This window comes from Schistocerca nitens, chromosome 1 (assembly GCF_023898315.1).
Source record: "Schistocerca nitens isolate TAMUIC-IGC-003100 chromosome 1, iqSchNite1.1, whole genome shotgun sequence".
Taxonomy (NCBI): Eukaryota; Metazoa; Arthropoda; class Insecta; order Orthoptera; family Acrididae; genus Schistocerca; species Schistocerca nitens.
This window is the reverse complement of record NC_064614.1, coordinates 212,217,484-212,223,483: the sequence shown is the minus strand read 5'-3', so window position 1 is coordinate 212,223,483 and position 6,000 is coordinate 212,217,484.

Here is a 6,000-nt window from a genome sequence, read left to right as displayed (position 1 = left end):
GTAACATTTTCCCTACCGATTTTCCCTGTTTTTAGCCTCAAATTGTTAAATATATCTTAATTACTAATGAATCTGGCATGTAAAAAGCTTGCCGCGCGTCCAATATACAGAAACAGATTTTTTTTCTATGATAACCTAACCTGACCTTCATAAATTCCTCCATAGGTGATTTATACACTGAAGCGCCAAGGAAACTTGTACAGGCACGTATATTCAAATACAGAGATATGTAAACAGGCAGAACATCGCCCTACATTGGTAATGCCTATACAAGACAACAAGTGTCTGGCGCACTTGATAGATCTGCTACTTCTGCTACAATAGCAGGTTATAAAGATTTAAGTGAGTTTGAACGTGGTGTTATAGTCGGCGCACGAGCAATGGGACACAATATCTCCGAGGTAGCGATGAAGTGGAGATTTTCTCTTATTACCATTTCACTAGTGTACCACGAATATCAGGAATCCGGTAAAACATCAAATCTCAGACATCGCTGCGGCTGGTAAAAGATCCTGCAATAACCGGATCAACGACGACTGAAGAGTATCGAACAACGCCACAGAAGTGCAATTCTTCTCCAAATTGCTGCAGATTTCAATGCTGGGCCATCAACAAGTGTCAGCGTGAAAACCATCAAAGAAAACATCATCGATATGGGCTTTCGGAGCCGACGGTCCATTCGCGGATGGACGGATATGGAGACAACCTCATGAAACCATCGACCCTAAATTTTAGCAGGGGACTGTTCAAACTGAAGGATGCTCTGAAATGGTGTGGGGCGTCTGCAGGTGGAGTGATATGGGACCGCTGATACGTGTAGATACGAGTCTGACAGGTGACACGTAGGCACGCATTCTTTATGATCACCTGCATCCATTCACGTCCATTGTGCAATCCGACGGACTTGGGCAATTCCAGCAGGTCAATGCGACACCTTACACGTCCAGAATTGCTACAGAGTGGCTCCATGAACTCTCTTCTGAGCTTAAACACTTTCATTGGCCACCAAACTCCCTAGACATGAACATTGTTGAGCATATCTGGGATGCCTTGCAACGTGCTGTTCAGAAGAGATCTCCATACGCTCGTACTCCTACGGATTTATAGACAGTCGTGCAGTATTCATGATGTCAGTTCCCTCCAGCACTACTTCAGACGGCAGTCGAGTCCATGCCACGTAGTGTTGCGACACTTGTGCGAGCTCGCGAGACCCTACACGATATTAGGCAGGTGTACCAGTTTCTTTGGCTTTTCAGTGAATATTTATACATTGTTTCACATGTTTCTGCAATAACATGTGACATGGTACACTCCCGTATTTATGTACATATTCCAAGCTGGAATAGTTTTCCCCTGTTGTTAAAAATCTTGATGTAACATGAGACGATATTTAACGGATATAACGTACAAGATTTAAATAAAGGAACACTGCGCCCGTTACGTATCTTTTAATACATAGCGCACGCTACCGAGAATTTATTCTTATTGTCAAGCGAAATTGATTAAATACACCATTTTATATGATGTTTCGGAAAATAGGACAAAACATATCTGTCAGATTTTGTCGCTGCAGTAAACCATTAAAAGACAACTGTTGGGCAAGAGAGTTAGAACAACATACATAGAGACAGAACGTAAAATACCTATGTAAATGTTTACTCTTGTGAGTGAGAATAAATTTCCGAAACGCGTCATATGAAGCATCGAAAAGCAGGTAGCTAGTTCAGTGTTCATTATTCAAATAACGAATGACACATTTGCAGAGTTTCCTAAAACATCATTTATGATGCATAAAAATGACACTTCTTAAATGAGTACCTTGTCTGCAGCTATGAGGGGCATGTCTGATGAGGACCAACTGAAGTGTTTTTTCGTCTATCTTTCAAATTATTTTTGTATTCCTTCACGTCCTCACACTGTTGCTCACGAAGCATATTCGGATGAACACTTTATGCTTCTCTTCTCGCTTTTACAGTGTAATACGAGCCTTCCTCAGTTAACGTCAAACTGAGGAAGGCTCGTATTACACTGTAAAGACACGTCCTCTTAACTTTTGAAAAGTAATGGTGACAAGATGGCTAGTTTCCGTTTATCATTCACTAACATTCTAACAGCCACAGAAGTGGAGAAAACTTCTATGGAGATCAGTAAATGAATCCCAAGGAGCCAACCAGTTGAACCAAACGGTGACTTTATTCAACTACTGACCATGGCTTTGACGGATGTAAACCCGTCTTCTTCAAAAATACATGTAACTATAATTTCACATTGAAAAACCGCCAAACAGTGAAGCGATCTAACATTTGCCCAGTGAAAATACGCTTTTAGCGCACATCATTATTACATTATTGAATGTGGAGGAACCTATGATCAGAGCTTGTCAAGTCAGAATAGTTAAATGCCCGCCCCCCTAGCCGTCCGACGGATTAGTGTCGAGGTCCGGTGTGCCGGCCAGCATGTAGATGGTTTTTTAGGGGGTCTTCCATCTGCCTCAGCGAATGCTGGCTGGTTATCCTTATTCCGCCTCAGTTACACTATGTCGGCGATTGCTGCGCAAACACTGTCTCCACGTCCACATACACCATAACTGGGCTTACACTCGTCTGGTATAAGACGTTCTCCACTGGGGACCGAACCGCACAACAACCCCGAGTTCGGTGTGGGGCGGCGGTGGGGTGGGTGGACTGCTGTGGCCTGTTGTGGGGCTGTGAACCACTGAGGGCTGCGGCGGGACGAAGCCTCTCCGTCGTACCTAGGTCCCCAGTTCAATATACACTCCTGGAAATTGAAATAAGAACACCGTGAATTCATTGTCCCAGGAAGGGGAAACTTTATTGACACATTCCTGGGGTCAGATACATCACATGATCACACTGACAGAACCACAGGCACATAGACACAGGCAACAGAGCATGCACAATGTCGGCACTAGTACAGTGTATATCCACCTTTCGCAGCAATGCAGGCTGCTATTCTCCCATGGAGACGATCGTAGAGATGCTGGATGTAGTCCTGTGGAACGGCTTGCCATGCCATTTCCACCTGGCGCCTCAGTTGGACCAGCGTTCGTGCCGGACGTGCAGACCGCGTGAGACGACGCTTCATCCAGTCCCAAACATGCTCAATGGGGGACAGATCCGGAGATCTTGCTGGCCAGGGTAGTTGACTTACACCTTCTACAGCACGTTGGGTGGCACGGGATACATGCGGACGTTCATTGTCCTGTTGGAACAGCAAGTTCCCTTGCCGGTCTAGGAATGGTAGAACGATGGGTTCGATGACGGTTTGGATGTACCGTGCACTATTCAGTGTCCCCTCGACGATCACCAGTGGTGTACGGCCAGTGTAGGAGATCGCTCCCCACACCATGATGCCGGGTGTTGGCCCTTTGTGCCTCGGTCGTATGCAGTCCTGATTGTGGCGCTCACCTGCACGGCGCCAAACACGCATACGACCATCATTGGCACCAAGGCAGAAGCGACTCTCATCGCTGAAGACGACACGTCTCCATTCGTCCCTCCATTCACGCCTGTCGCGACACCACTGGAGGCGGGCTGCACGATGTTGGGGCGTGAGCGGAAGACGGCCTAACGGTGTGCGGGACCGTAGCCCAGCTTCATGGAGACGGTTGCGAATGGTCCTCGCCGATACCCCAGGAGCAACAGTGTCCCTAATTTGCTGGGAAGTGGCGGTGCGGTCCCCTACGGCACTGCGTAGGATCCTACGGTCTTGGCGTGCATCCGTGCGTCGCAGCGGTCCGGTCCCAGGTCGACGGGCACGTGCACCTTCCGCCGACCACTGGCGACAACATCGATGTACTGTGGAGACCTCACGCCCCACGTGTTGAGCAATTCGGCGGTACGTCCACCCGGCCTCCCGCATGCCCACTATACGCCCTCGCTCAAAGTCCGTCAACTGCACATACGGTTCACGTCCACGCTGTCGCGGCATGCTACCAGTGTTAAAGACTGCGATGGAGCTCCGTATGCCACGGCAAACTGGCTGACACTGACGGCGGCGGTGCACAAATGCTGCGCAGCTAGCGCCATTCGACGGCCAATACCGCGGTTCCTGGTGTGTCCGCTGTGCCGTGCGTGTAATCATTGCTTGTACAGCCCTCTCGCAGTGTCCGGAGCAAGTATGGTGGGTCTGACACACCGGTGTCAATGTGTTCTTTTTTCCATTTCCAGGAGTGTACAAAACACACACACACAAGAATAGTTAAAATCCAGAAATAAAATCAAACAAATAAAGCGTTAGGACATGTTATGAAAGGCATGCCGACGCCACTCAAAATATAACTTGACATTTTATTTGACTGGTTTTATTCATGGATAGTAACTATAATTGCTAGACAAGATCTGATCGTATGGGCCACTATATTTAACCGTCTATTCCACGGTGCTGCCATTTGGCAACAAGCCAAAAATTTACATACGTCATTAAGGGATCCACTCGTATATGCATAATGTTGCTGTCTGGCTGTATGGAGAAAGACTATATTCAGTGTAATGATATTGGGAGAAACAGTTCAGAATCGATCATCTCTGCCGCAGGTCGAGTGTGCGTAAACAAATACGAAGGCAGCTGAAAGAGTGGAGTATTTCTGCCACTAAGATCTCATCTAATTAGATTTTTAGGATATGTAAAATTATGATTAATAATAGCACAGACTATGTTTCGATGTTTCTGTAAATGAACGACTAATAATTAATTAAAATTTTCCATTTGTTGCCGTAGGCAGCAAACCTAAAATATTGAATAAATCATAATTTCTGTTGTATTTTGGTGTCAGAACATACTGCCACATATTTTTCTCAGAAACTGGTTTCCTAAAAAAAGATCGTGCAACAGAGGGTTATTAATGTAATAATGATGTGGGGTAACAATATATTTTCATTGGACAAATGTCTGACAGTTTCGTTATTTGGTAGTTTTCCAATGTGAAATTTTATTTGCCCTTACACTGACGGGGATAAAATCGCAACTCCAAAAAACAGTTAATGTAAAGTAGTGATATATCGAGAATACATTTGTCTACATAACATATTTAAGTAATTAATATTCCAAGGTCACATGTTATTGAAAGCGCGAGATAAACCACTGAAACAGTGAAATGCTGGTACATTTTTAGTCGGTGTAACAGCCAGAGTGTTGAATGCAAGAATGCAAACTTGCATGCATTGTGTTGTGCAGGTGCCGGATGTCAGTTCGAGGGATTGAGCACCATGCCTATCGCACAGGGACGATTAATGCTGTTCGTGGATGACTGTCGTTGTCGACCGATGATGTGCTCGACTGGAGACAGATCTCTAGCTATTGCTCAGGCAACATGTCGAGACGCTGTCGAGCATGTTGGGTTACAACAGTGGTATGTGGGCGAGTGTTACCCTGTTGGGAAGCCCCCTCTGGAATACTGTTCATGAATGGCAGCACTACAGGACCAATCAGCAGACTTGTAGTCAGGGTGCGTGGGATAACCACCAGAGTGCTCCTGCCGTTATACAAAATCGCACCTCAGGCTACAACTACAGGTAGAGGTTCAGTGTGTCTAGCGCGGAAATAGGTTGGGTACAGGTCCCCAACTGGCTTCCTTCTAACCAATATACGGCCATCATTGGCACCGAGGCTGAACCACCCGTCATCAGAAATCACAAGAGATCACCACCTAGTCCTCCAATGAGCTCTCACTTGACACAAGTGAAGCCGCAAATGTCGGTGGTTTGGGGTCAGTGGAATTCACGCTACTGAGCGTCTGGATGGAGTACGATGCGATAGAACTATACGCCAAACACGATTTGTTTCCTCTCGGCAGTGTCACGTGACCGTCGCGCAGCCCGGTCTTCTTCCGACTACATTCTCGTGACCTCCGCTGCCGGCAATTATGTGCAGTGCCTACATTACTGTCAATTTTTTGGCTCTGAGCACTATGGGACTTAACTTTTGAGGTCATCAGTCCCCTAGAACTTAGAACTACGTAAACCTAACTAACCTAAAGAC